Source organism: Syngnathus scovelli, chromosome 12, assembly GCF_024217435.2.
Source record: "Syngnathus scovelli strain Florida chromosome 12, RoL_Ssco_1.2, whole genome shotgun sequence".
Classification (NCBI taxonomy): domain Eukaryota; kingdom Metazoa; phylum Chordata; class Actinopteri; order Syngnathiformes; family Syngnathidae; genus Syngnathus; species Syngnathus scovelli.
Genome location: NC_090858.1, coordinates 10421749 through 10436607, shown reverse-complemented (window position 1 = coordinate 10436607; position 14859 = coordinate 10421749). Strand labels below are relative to the sequence as shown.

The 14859-nt window shown below is 39.9% G+C and overlaps 2 long non-coding RNA genes across 2 annotated transcripts in view; both read left to right on the top strand.

Moving 5' to 3' along the window:
* Nucleotides 1-14859, top strand: part of LOC125978740 (uncharacterized) — a 60746-nt gene that overhangs the window by 31241 nt on the left and 14646 nt on the right. The window lies entirely within an intron of this gene.
* On the top strand, nt 4740-7023 carry LOC137840816 (uncharacterized). Its single transcript, XR_011087889.1, has 2 exons — nt 4740-5414; nt 6490-7023. It is a non-coding gene; the product is annotated as an uncharacterized lncRNA (long non-coding RNA).

Genomic DNA, 14859 nt, shown 5'->3' with positions numbered 1-14859 from the left:
GCAGGACTCTGACCCTGATGATAACATCAAACAAGATGCCAGCCAACAGGTAACATTCAGTTAGACTTTGTTGTAAGAAATAAACTTTGTAGACCTTTTCTTGTTCTCTTAGTTTACAGCTTTTAGTTGGAAAGCTGTTCTTTAGTCAGAAGGTACCTTAAACAGCATTCAGCCAACCATTGGATCACACGGTTTTAGTGGTTCTCCTCATAGAGCCCAAACGAACCAGCGGCACACACACCTATAGAAGGATTGTTGAAACATGCGCCCATGGGTGTCCAACCAAGCCAATCATTCACACACACATAACAGATTTGTGATGGCTACTTGTGGGGCCCTCCGTATGGATCTAAAGTTGTCTTGGTTATTCCAACCAAGCCAATCATTCACACACACACAATAACAGATTTCTGATGGCTACTTGTGGGGCCCTCCGTATGGATCAAAGGTTGCCTCATGTTTTTAGATCATATTTTGGTTATGGACATTATGGAGGCTGATTATATTACAGCTATAGTTCCACACATCCTCAACAGCAAAACGGCTAAAGTGTCATGCTGAAGGATGCTCCACTACATCCATAAAGATGCTGTTATAGGACCTGATTAGACATCAGGGCTGACTGGAACACTTTAGTTAGAAAAGCTTGTTTGGTTTTGGGGACTAACTTCACATGATTTAACTATACAGGTCTCGAGTCTGTCATTTGTGGTGTCTGTATGATGTTGGTAAGTTATTTGTGGTTTTAATTCCAGGTGACAGGCTCTCAGGCTCCTGTTGACGGTGCGCTGCCTGAACCAGCCAGAACTTGGCAGGACTCTGACCCTGATGATAACATCAAACAAGATGCCAGCCAACAGGTAACATTCAGTTAGACTTTGTCGTAAGAAATAAACTTTGTAGACCTTTTCTTGTTCTCTTAGTTTACAGCTTTTAGTTGGAAAGCTGTTCTTTAGTCAGAAGGTACCTTAAACAGCATTCAGCCAACCATTGGATCACACGGTTTTAGTGGTTCTCCTCATAGAGCCCAAACGAACCAGTGGCACACACACCTATACATGGATATTTGAAACATGCGCCCATGGGAGTCCAACCAAGCCAATCATTCACACACACATAAAAGATTTCTGATGGCTACTTGTGGGGCCCTCCGCATGGATCGAAAGTTGTCTTGGTTATTCCAACCAAGCCAATCATTCACACACACATAATAACAGATTTCTGATGGCTACTTGTGGGGCCCTCCGTATGGATCGAAGGTTGTCTCATGTTTTTAGATCATATTTTGGTTATGGACATTATGGAGGCTGATTATATTACAGCTATAGTTCCACACATCCTCAACAGCTAAACGGCTAAAGTGTCATGCTGAAGGATGCTCCACTACATCCATAAAGATGCTGTTATAGGACCTGATTAGACATCAGGTCTGACTGGAACACTTTAGTTAGAAAAGCTTGTTTGGTTTTGGGGACTAACTTCACATGATTTAACTATACAGGTCTTGAGTCTGTCATTTGTGGTGTCTGTATGATGTTGGTAAGTTATTTGTGGTTTTAATTCCAGGTGACAGGCTCTCAGGCTCCTGTTGACGGTGCTCTGCCTGAACCAGCCAGAACTTGGCAGGACTCTGACCCTGATGATAACATCAAACAAGATGCCAGCCAACAGGTAACATTCAGTTAGACTTTGTTGTAAGAAATAAACTTTGTAGACCTTTTCTTGTTCTCTTAGTTTACAGTTTTTAGTTGGAAAGCTGTTCTTTAGTCAGAAGGTACCTTAAACAGCATTCAGCCAACCATTGGTCACACGGTTTTAGTGGTTCTCCTCATAGAGCCCAAACGAACCAGTGGCACACACACCTATACATGGATATTTGAAACATGCGCCCATGGGTGTCCAACCAAGCCAATCATTCACACACACATAACAGATTTCTGATGGCTACTTGTGGGGCCCTCCGCATGGATCGAAAGTTGTCTTGGTTATTCCAACCAAGCCAATCATTCACACACACATAATAACAGATTTCTGATGGCTACTTGTGGGGCCCTCCGTATGGATCTAAAGTTGTCTTGGTTATTCCAACCAAGCCAATCATTCACACACACATTATAACAGATTTCTGATAGCTACTTGTGGGGCCCTCCGTATGGATCGAAGGTTGTCTCATGTTTTTAGATCATATTTTGGTTATGGACATTATGGAGGCTGATTATATTACAGCTATAGTTCCACACATCCTTAACAGTTAAACGGCTAAAGTGCCATGCTCAAGGATGCTCCACTACATCCATAAAGATGCTGTTATAGGACCTGATTAGACATCCAGAACTGACTGGAACACTTTAGTTAGAAAAGCTTGTTTGGTTTTGGGGACTAACTTCACATGATTTAACTATACAGGTCTTGAGTCTGTCATTTGTGGTGTCTGTATGATGTTGGTAAGTTATTTGTGGTTTTAATTCCAGGTGACAGGCTCTCAGGCTCCTGTTGACGGTGCGCTGCCTGAACCAGCCAGAACTTGGCAGGACTCTGACCCTGATGATAACATCAAACAAGATGCCAGCCAACAGGTAACATTCAGTTAGACTTTGTTGTAAGAAATAAACTTTGTAGACCTTTTCTTGTTCTCTTAGTTTACAGCTTTTAGTTGGAAAGCTGTTCTTTAGTCAGAAGGTACCTTAAACAGCATTCAGCCAACCATTGGATCACACGGTTTTAGTGGTTCTCCTCATAGAGCCCAAACGAACCAGTGGCACACACACCTATAGAAGGATTGTTGAAACATGCGCCCATGGGTGTCCAACCAAGCCAATCATTCACACACACATAACAGATTTCTGATGGCTACTTGTGGGGCCCTCCGTATGGATCTAAAGTTGTCTTGGTTATTCCAACCAAGCCAATCATTCACACACACACAATAACAGATTTCTGATGGCTACTTGTGGGGCCCTCCGTATGGATCGAAGGTTGCCTCATGTTTTTAGATCATATTTTGGTTATGGACATTATGGAGGCTGATTATATTACAGCTATAGTTCCACACATCCTCAACAGCTAAACGGCTAAAGTGTCATGCTGAAGGATGCTCCACTACATCCATAAAGATGCTGTTATAGGACCTGATTAGACATCAGGTCTGACTGGAACACTTTAGTTAGAAAAGCTTGTTTGGTTTTGGGGACTAACTTCACATGATTTAACTATACAGGTCTTGAGTCTGTCATTTGTGGTGTCTGTATGATGTTGGTAAGTTATTTGTGGTTTTAATTCCAGGTGACAGGCTCTCAGGCTCCTGTTGACGGTGCGCTGCCTGAACCAGCCAGAACTTGGCAGGACTCTGACCCTGATGATAACATCAAACAAGATGCCAGCCAACAGGTAACATTCAGTTAGACTTTGTTGTAAGAAATAAACTTTGTAGACCTTTTCTTGTTCTCTTAGTTTACAGCTTTTAGTTGGAAAGCTGTTCTTTAGTCAGAAGGTACCTTAAACAGCATTCAGCCAACCATTGGATCACACGGTTTTAGTGGTTCTCCTCATAGAGCCCAAACGAACCAGTGGCACACACACCTATAGAAGGATTGTTGAAACATGCGCCCATGGGTGTCCAACCAAGCCAATCATTCACACACACATAACAGATTTCTGATGGCTACTTGTGGGGCCCTCCGTATGGATCTAAAGTTGTCTTGGTTATTCCAACCAAGCCAATCATTCACACACACACAATAACAGATTTCTGATGGCTACTTGTGGGGCCCTCCGTATGGATCGAAGGTTGCCTCATGTTTTTAGATCATATTTTGGTTATGGACATTATGGAGGCTGATTATATTACAGCTATAGTTCCACACATCCTCAACAGCTAAACGGCTAAAGTGTCATGCTGAAGGATGCTCCACTACATCCATAAAGATGCTGTTATAGGACCTGATTAGACATCAGGTCTGACTGGAACACTTTAGTTAGAAAAGCTTGTTTGGTTTTGGGGACTAACTTCACATGATTTAACTATACAGGTCTTGAGTCTGTCATTTGTGGTGTCTGTATGATGTTGGTAAGTTATTTGTGGTTTTAATTCCAGGTGACAGGCTCTCAGGCTCCTGTTGACGGTGCTCTGCCTGAACCAGCCAGAACTTGGCAGGACTCTGACCCTGATGATAACATCAAACAAGATGCCAGCCAACAGGTAACATTCAGTTAGACTTTGTTGTAAGAAATAAACTTTGTAGACCTTTTCTTGTTCTCTTAGTTTACAGTTTTTAGTTGGAAAGCTGTTCTTTAGTCAGAAGGTACCTTAAACAGCATTCAGCCAACCATTGGATCACACGGTTTTAGTGGTTCTCCTCATAGAGCCCAAACGAACCAGTGGCACACACACCTATACATGGATATTTGAAACATGCGCCCATGGGAGTCCAACCAAGCCAATCATTCACACACACATAAAAGATTTCTGATGGCTACTTGTGGGGCCCTCCGCATGGATCGAAAGTTGTCTTGGTTATTCCAACCAAGCCAATCATTCACACACACATAATAACAGATTTCTGATGGCTACTTGTGGGGCCCTCCGTATGGATCGAAGGTTGTCTCATGTTTTTAGATCATATTTTGGTTATGGACATTATGGAGGCTGATTATATTACAGCTATAGTTCCACACATCCTCAACAGCTAAACGGCTAAAGTGTCATGCTGAAGGATGCTCCACTACATCCATAAAGATGCTGTTATAGGACCTGATTAGACATCCAGAACTGACTGGAACACCTCCGTATGGATCTAAGGTTGTCATGGTTATTCCAACCAAGCCAATCATTCACACACACATAACAGATTTCTGAAATATGGTTTCTTGTGGCTTCTTTGTTGTAAATTTTGGAGCCTTTTCCATGTTTTATATGTAAAATTTCCTGTGATATAAGGTTTTGGCATATTTCAGAGGATGTGTACAGCACCGGTCGTCTACCAGTTAAGATATTGGACAGAAATTTTAATTATTTTGAGCAAAGAAATTCTAGTCTTTATATTAATACAGCATATAAGAGTATCTTGCAGAAACTAACAACACATTTCTTTTAATTCCCTCCATAGAGCTATCAATTATCAAAGGAGTTTCTCAAAGTGGACTACTCAGACAGTGATGATACTGACAATGATTCCCAAAAGGACTGCTCTGTACCTCTGCAAATCAATCTGCTCAAAACAAGAGTATATTAAATTTGACCAAGCATTCTTATACAGGTGCAGTTAATTTTTGTTTTAGAATATTGCTATACTGTGTTTTTTTTCTGTACTTAAAAATCGTCATTTCAGATGGGCTGATCCCAGAAGTGATAGAAGTGACCTCTTGTACCTCCGCATCTCGTGGCCCAAGTAATGAAAAGTCTGCCAAAAAGGGAGGTGAGTTTAGAGTAATCCTTTTCAATATATAACTTTATCACAGTTGCTTTTAAATTGCCCAATTGTTACTACTGTATCAGTATCTAATTATCCTCACATATGCTGCTTACTAAGATTTAGATGACCCAAGCAAGATATATTAAACACCACTTGACTTTTTTTCTTAGACATGTAAGGTCTAAACTTTTGAATTTTGTCATAAAATGAAAATTGACCCATCCTTTCTCATGTGAGTTACAGGTCATTGCTAACCTTGATTATATGTGAGATGTTTGTTTACATCTATTTTTAAATAGGGGTAATGTATACATGACACATTTACCTCAAAAGAGAGAAAGAAAAATTGCTCTAGATTAACCTATTAGTGAATATGCAAATTCACACATTGTCACACCAAGGCAGATACCATTCTTATACAGCTTGCATTTAATTTTTTACACACTATATATTTCCAAATTTACTTTTATCATCTTTGTTTGTCCATGTGTAGCATGTTATCAAAGCAAATTCCCCATACATGTAAAACACTGTCTGAAAAAAGTTTTTCTCTGATTTTTATTTTTTATTTTCCCTGATTTTGCAACAACTTGTATCTGTTCTTAATGGTTTTGTCAGAGAAATGGTGCATCCCAATGTGCTGCCATGGTGGAGTTTGACTGCCTGTGCAACCTCTGTAGGGTCCAGGAATTGCTTCATCTACCAGCAGTGACATTCTGGTCAAATGCAAAACTGCTTAAAAGTAGTCAAGAAAATGAGAGACCTCTTTCCCCCACCACCAAAACTGGGGGCATTCTAATGTTACCCTTTTGTGCATCTATTTTTAATTTTGTTAATATCAAAACAGCTGACACTGAAGACCACCTAGCAACTTAAATGACCGGATTAATATCTCAGATATTAACTGATTTACTTATGTCTATTGTAGGCTCATCACTGTTGACAAAGATAGTTGACGTTATAAAATATCTCATTTGAATTATATTGTCGGATAATTGTACATAAAGTGAATGTATTCTTTATGCAATTTTGTTCTAATTAAGTTGTAAACTAAAAAGTGCTCTTCCTATGCCCTTAGGTAACGGAAAAGTTGTGAAAAGAAGCTGGACCCCAGAGGAATGTGCTGCAGTAAATAAACATTCAAGGAAGTATATATTGACAAATCAGGTTCCTGGTAAGCTTGACTGCGAGAGATGCATTGCTGCAGAACCACAAGCACCGAGCTGTTAAGTACTTTGTCAAAAAGAGAATAACCACCATGAGGAGAAAATATGAGTGAAACAGCTTCCCTTAACAGAGATAGAAACACATGGCTGGTCCTGTTTCACCATTTGTTCACTATTTGTTTGTGATTTTTTTTATGCTCCATTTCTCCTGTTCGTAAATGTTAGATTAAATAAGTTCCTTTATTCATTGGCTACATTTGTAATGTGTCCATTTAAAATTTTGACTCAAGACAATTATTACTTGTAAATCCTGTGTACTTTATAGTTAGCTAAAATGCAGAATTTAAATATTTTAAAATGTACCAATATGACTGAACAAATTGAAGAATATTAAGACTGTGACCAAGGAAAATGGACCAGAATCTGAATAAAGACTTCAGAATGTATTTTAGAATGCACATTTCAATGTATATCTAGTATATTTAGCCAGATGAAAGTATTAATAACACTAACAAAATTTTTAGGTTTTCTCAAATGATTAAGTCCACACAAATGCATGTTTGGGTTAGATTAGGGTTGGGGTTGAACTTGATAGATCCTCTTTATAAAGGCAGACCTAACAAGTCTTAAATCTTAACAGCAAGCTCCATAACTGGCTAAAAAAATAATGTGTGTATAGGTAGACCTCATAAGGTTGAAATATTAAAAGCGATCCCCATAACTGACTAAAAATCTCATGTGTGTAAAGGTGGACCCCGCAAAGCCGGAATGTTAGAAACAGGCCCCAGATATGACTGAAAAACTGACATGAAAAAAAAAGTTTCAAATTGTGTTTATTGAAAGTGATTTTTAGTAACAAGATTTTTTTTGGGACTTGCCTGATTTTTTTCATAGTTCTTGGACCACTAGAAAGGGTGGACCCCAGAACTCGGTAAACTAAGTTGGGTCCTGCAGAGGGAGGTTAACAAGGATGTGTGTGTGTGTGTGTGTGTGTGTGTGTGTGTAAGTGTAACATATGGGGTGCCCCTGCATAGAGGGTCTTTTGTGCACATCCCTGGATCATAACACATTCACACTTCTCAACTACACTCTCCCTTTCTGCCGCTATGTCCATTGGCACATTGGACACACACACACACGCACACACGCACACACACACACACACGCACACACACACACACACACACAGTTACATACAACAAACAAACTCACACTCGTTACACGTATTTACACACATCACTCTGCTGCCCCTTTTTTATAGTGGTTTTTACTGCAGTCATTCTTTCCAGGGAGGGAAGCGTGTCGTGAACTCTGCGGGTCTAAGCCAGAGCTCTGGCAGTGGCGGCTTGTGATGCAGCCGCAAATTCAAACCAGGTCCCCCCATTCCCTCCCCACCATTCCGAGACATCCTGCCGCTGTGTCTTCTTGCTTGGATGGGAATAGCACCCAGATGTTCAGATATATTACAGTGCTTTGGTGTACTTGCAAGTCGTCGTATCAATTTTCTGCTCTTTCCTGCTGGTATAGTCATCTCAAAGATAAAGCAAATGCCCCACAACTATGCATCCCTTTCTTTTTTTTCTACTATGTTAGTTCTCAGAAATATGTTATTGCAATCAAAAATAATCTTTCTTCTCAATATGCTCCCCCCCACACACATGCATTAAAATGCGTGCGCTTCGGAGTTGACCCTATCAAATGTTCATCCTACGGCTGAAAGTCCATAAATTCAAATCAATGTGACCAACATTTTTCAATATATTTTATGATTCTTTTTGTGTTACTCCCCTTAATAATCCTTCTGGTGCTATGACACAATCAAAATGAGTATTGTCATATTTTGTCCATGTGCAAGCAGAAATGTGAGTCTTTTCACCCTTTAATGACTCCTGATTCAATTTCATGGGAGAATAAACTTTTATGTTCTCAGATTGCTCTCAACTCAACTTACCTGCTTCCCACATCTACTACTGAGCTGAATGCAAAGGTGCACGTCTTTTATTATTCAGTATCAACATTCTGCTGGATGTATCAGAATTGCTGTCGATGCAGGGGGGGGAGAAAAAAAAAAGATTTATGTAGCCCCCCCTCCAAAAGCCAATACGGGTTTCAGGTTACATCTATGGCGCAGTGGAGATTTATGTTTAATAAGCTTCAGGTGTTGGCTGGCTCGGGGAGGGTGTACTGCCTGCAGAGAGTGGAGCAGCACACACACACACACACACACACACACACATACAGTACACACACGTACACTATTTTCAGTCCATTTTGGCTGTCACAGGCTGAACTGACGCGTCATTTTGCACGGCTGCTTTGCGTCTGGAAAAACAGAGCTACCTTTGTGCCCGCCTCTCCGACGGTTTCATGCAGCGCTTTATACCGACCATATGACAACACACAGGCCGTCAGGGGGAAGCAGAGACAAATGGAAAAGCAAATATATGACTAATAAGCAGAGAAGGGGAGGAATTTGCTTGAGAGGTCAAAGGGGAGATTGACAGCAGCTATTAACAGTGCCCCCTCCTTCTTTTACTTTCTTGTTTTCTTCAGCCACTTTGACCAGGTGGAGGCGTGAATTAAAGGTCATATCTAGAACCACCACCACCACACACACACACCAATTTGGATGGGGTCTATCTTGAGAACATTCGAGTTCCCCTCACATCATTTTCAGCCAATGATATCTAAACCACTGACAACAAGCTGACTTTGACTTTGACTTTTGACAAAATTCAACCCTGTGATAATGCCCAATTTGGACAGCAGCTAAATAGGTTTCCACTGGAAATGACTTCATGGAGATTTTAGAAGCCTTGTGATCTCCCAACTTCCATTTGAGGTCCCACAGATAGTGTTCGGGTCCGGAAACATGCTTGGGTCTTCCGTCAGCTACTTTAGGAAGGAGGTGGTCATCTTGGAAGTGTGTTTCAAAAAAAGATATAGGGGGCTCACTCACATTTCGTGAGATGTTGCTTTGGCAATTATACAAAGATGTCTTTTACCATGACTGCTTTCCACATGCAGCCACATGTGTCTGGTTCCGCCCTCCGAGCATCCCCCTCATGCCCCCTCACTCTTTTCCAAACACCCTCATGGGTGTCATATGTCATACCTGTCATATGTCATCATTAATCCTCTTAGCAAGCATTCCTCCTGAAAGTGTCTCAACAAGATAAACCACCGATGCCAGTGGTGGCATTTCTGAGGAGAATGAATGCGATACGGCAATGCAAGCCCTCCAGCCACAACATTAAGTACACCTGCACAATCTAATGAATAGTAACAAAACACCGTCTGTTACATTCTAAACTGATTAATTCTCCACTTTGATTGACAGCGCAGATATTATCTAGCAATGTGTTTAAGAGCGTGGTTGTAGTTTACAGTGATGTACAAGAGTGCTGCATTTAAAATGATTTTTTGGGGGGCAATGGAGCGACCCTATTTAATTCCATCAGAGCATTAATAAGAACTCTCACTTTGGTGCAATACAATGGACACTACAGGCACAATAATAAACATATTTCCTTGATACTTTGTGGAGGTAGTGGTACATGTGCCAAATACTGGACTGTCTCAGAAAATTAGAATATTGTGATAAAGTTCTTTATTTTCTGTAATGCAATTTAAAAAACAAAAATGTCATACATTCTGGATTCATTACAAATCAACTGAAATATTGCAAGCCTTTTATTATTTTAATATTGCTGATTATGGCTTACAGCTTAGGAAAACTCAAATATCCTATCTCAAAATATTAGAATATCATGAAAAAGTATACTAGTAGGGTATTCTAATTTTCTGAGACAGTCCTGTATGTTGATGCAAATGGAAAGGGAAAAAGACAGAACCTACACCAAGAATCGTCCCATCTGCCTATTCCTAATGTCTTACATCATTCTTCATGAAGCCAAGAGCAGCCTGTTACAAAAGATGAGAAACAATGGAAAAATTGGGCGCCCTACATTTTTCTGTACTAAGTAGGTTGTGAGAAGTAGTCTGAATAGGTTCGAGTTTCTGTATTCTGAAAACTAGTCTGAGGTGGCAGTTGGTAAACTGGCTTCTAAAAGTAGAGTAGCTTCAGGTCTTACAAGAACATTGGTTGATGATATGTGCTCTTCACATTGTTTCTTGGTGTTGTCTATCCGTCAGGTGAGGGCGGTTTGGGAAGTGATAATTGCTGGTATTGGTACACAAGGTCAGAGCACAGTGGTAAAGAATAGCCTGTTGATCCGATTGGTTCTTCCTGTGGTGGAGTTATTGTGTGGCGTGCAAAATGGCACAAGTGGCTCTTATTCAGTAGACACACGCTGGAGGGCCCTGCTTTTCTCCTCTGCACAAAGATCCACAATTCCCTGGGCAGTTCTCAGGTGGATCAACTTTCCCGTTCTGCCCCGGTAGCTCGCATAAGGGACGGCCCAGCGGCTTTAACCTGCTCCAGTCTCACACACAGGGTTATGGTTACATAGTACGTTCCTAGCATGTATGCACAGATGCTCATAAACAAGCAGAAGCACAAAAGGTGCACTCACACTTTGGATTACTTCTACGCGTTGCTTCCAAATGGAAAACCCCATTCTCGGATAGACACATGCTTGCAATTATGGGACATTTCCAATACGTACTCCGTGCGTGGAGCAGCTGTGTCAAAACAGAACCGTGCACTGTCACCTGAGCTACTGTTGTAGGATTCCTTTACACTACAAGCCAATGGCAGCCGTTCCCTTGTAGCTAACTGTCCTTGTGTTCAACTCTCAGATTCCTGCTGTTGATTGAGAAACAAGTTTTCCCAAAAGAGCAACTCAACACTAAACACTTCATACACGCTCGTTATAATGTTACAGCATTTTTGTCTTCTGGTCCCGGAAAATGAGTATATATAGCAAACCAACAAACAATTGGTGTGTGTGTGTGTGTGTTTTATTTCCAGTCATACTCTTTTGAGGTGGTAAACAAACCATCCCCAATGTGAGGAATTGACCCTGTTCAGTTTGTGTGCGTACGTCCATGCAAAATTAAGTACCGTATTTTCCGGACTATAAACCTAAAATTTTCTCAAAAGCCGACAGTGCGCCTTATAGTCCGGTGCGCCTTATATATGGACCAAATTCCTAAATTTAAACTGGCTCGAAGTATTGTGTCATGAAATCAATCATAAGTGGCCCGCTGAAGACTATGAATCATAAATCAAAAAGACTATGGATCATTATTTTGTGATTATAAAGTAATTTGTTGCGTCTGAAGTTGAAATAAAAAAGATAAAATGAAGAATGATTTGATTTGGATTAAAAATCTGACATGATGCATTAATGGTGCGCCTTATAGTCCGGTGCGGCTTATATAAGGACAAAGTTTTAAATGGGCCATTCATTGAAGGTGCGCCTTATAGTCCGGTGCGCCTTATAGTCCGGAAAATACGGTACATGCAATGAGGGAGAGGTGCATATTAAAGTTGAACCGGGACCAGGAATTCAGCAGTTGCTTTAAAGACCCAGATCCAAACCGAACCTACCACAACCATACCAGAAAAAAAGGAAGAACCTTTTGATTTCTGACCAGCAAGAAATATTTCTCAACAGTGCGTGTGTATTATGATCCCAAAGTCAGAATAGTTACAGTTGGAGTCCATTTGTATCTTCAAAGTACAATCACCACAAAGGAAACAGTTTGCTTCCTCTCTAGGGCTTAATAAAATTGTGTTCCAAGCTTTCGATGTCAATATAAAGTAAAGGATTACCTTCCAGGGTATCAGCTCAAAAGGTAACTCATAATGACACCAAATTTTGGGAAATTTGAAGACAGTCCTGAGTTGATGATCAGACCAAACGTGGAATTGACCCGATACCTGGTCCAGGAATCTGCTTCGATACTCTGGTTCACCTTGTAACATTGGCCTCTTGTGCCAAGTCAACTCAGAAATACTCCTGAGAGGTTCCCTGCTGATTGTTGCCAGCCAAATGTCAATTGCATCTGTCCTCGTAGCCTGAAATGTTCCTATTTTTTGTGCCTGCCAAAAGATGGACTGAGCTTCTTCCCACCAGATGAAGTCTCGAGTAAAACGGGAGATGACATTAGCAGGGAAAAGGAAGTGTCAGAGGCCTGAGAAAATCTCCTCCCTATTAAGTATGTCTGTTTTGTTTAGGCTATATATATATATATATATATATATATATATATATATATATATATATATATATATATATATATATATATATTATAGAAGACATCAGTAAAGGACATCTCTCTGCTCATTATGTCTGTAGAGCTGTGAATTAGACTCGAAGGTGTTGATGCAGCAAATGAATTGCATTATAGAAGAAGCAGACTGTGAAGCTAATGGTGGCATTAAGTGTAATGAAAAAAGTGTCACTCCTGCAAAAGTTTGACTTGGGGCTTTGCTGATCTCCAGTAGATAATATATTCATCAAGTCAGCCGACTGAGATAAAACAAATTGATTGCGATTTTTAATAGCAAGCGGGATAAATCACACAAAAACATAGTCAGTACTTTTGGTCTATTTATTTTCCTTCTGTAGTTCTGGTCTTCAAATCTAATATTGCAGAAATGCGTGGGGACTTAGTAGATCAGATTTATTTATTCTTTTGCTTGACTACGATATTTCAACATCACTTTCTATGTCCTGCTACATTTATTTATTTATTTTTGTCTTATTATTATTATTATTATTTTAAATTGTGTTCACCAAAAACTGAAGAGTGTGTATTCACCTTGTGTCTCAGTCTCTCACTCACTTTTTATTGGCCTGTCATCACGGTCTCTCACAATTGAAGGGTGTGATATTGTTGTGAAATGTATTTCTTTGTTCTCTATGTGTCATAGCGTTTGTTCTTTTGGGTTCTTACGCGGTAAAGAGAGAATTTTCCCCTGTGACTTCTAAATTCAAAATAGCTGTCATCGCTCTGTGGTAAGACAATACATGGCCACCAAAAATTCAAAAGCGATTAATTCCAGTCTCACTGTAAACCACAAGATACTTTCTTCTCAGACTGTTTGATATGAAATTAAATCCACATTCTGAATAAATACAAATTTTGCTGAAAGAAATTGTGCCTCTGTGCCGCTTAACTAATTTATAAATTAAGCTCCTACAGATGCGTAAATGACAGAAAAATCTGCACAGCCAGAAAATCATGCACACTTCCTCCCTCACGCACACGGGGAAAATATTGCCCTTAGAAAACTCAGGCCTAGCAAAACAAAATATTTACACTTTCACCCCTCGAAGCCTCAAAATCCTGTAATATAAGAATGTTATTCCAATTCTTAATATTATTCTCCTCCCTTTGAGAAATTAAATGCAAGTAAAAGTTTTGCTGCTCTGGTTGAAGGTTTGCTTGCTTGGATTGCATACTGGATATCATTTTGCCAAATGACTTAAGTCTGAGTGTACATTTAATTTCAGAACAGTCAAAAGGTGAACGGTAGGATTCATCATTATAAATGACATTTGTACTTCTTTTTTTTTTTTTGACAAACTGGCCTGGAGGCTTATGTGATAGATGAGACATGACAATTTGGTGATCATGTTATCTTTGTTCTTCGACAAGTCAGAACTGCTCGTGTGTGTCTTATTGGCTCGAGCATGGGTAATTTTCATCTAGTTGAGTGCTCAGCAGATATAACAGGTGTGGAGGTGAGCACTCCCACCAATGATTTTTCAAACCCAGGGGGCTGTAGAAGCTTTTTTACTCGGGGCAAATAAATCCTCTATTTTAGAAACACCAGCATCTAAACTGAAGGTGGTAAAAATGACTCAACCTGTAGTCAGAATGAGGCCATATACTGCACCTTTTATTAGTTTTCCACCATTTAAAATGTAAAATATACAATGTTATGCAACATTTGTTTTGTGATTTTTTTTAATATGCTACTTACCTATTGTAAAAAAAAAATTAAAGCAACCATTAAAGCTGTGAGGTAATTTGACAATTGACGCCTAAGTACCGTATTTTCCGCACTATAAGGCGCACCTAAAAACCTCCAATTTTCTCAAAAGCCGACAGTGCGTCTTATAACCAGGTGTGCCTTATATATGGACCAATATTGAGCCACTACAGCAGGCGTGTTCAAAGTCCGGTCCGCGGGCCAAATGTATATAACAAAGTTTTAAAATGGGCCATTCATTGAAGGTGCGCCTTATAATCTGGTGCGCCTTATATATGGAAACATTTTTAGAATGGGCCATTCATTGAAGGTGCGCATTATAATCCAGTGCGCCTTATATAAAAAACGGTAAGTGAAAATAAATGAAAATAAA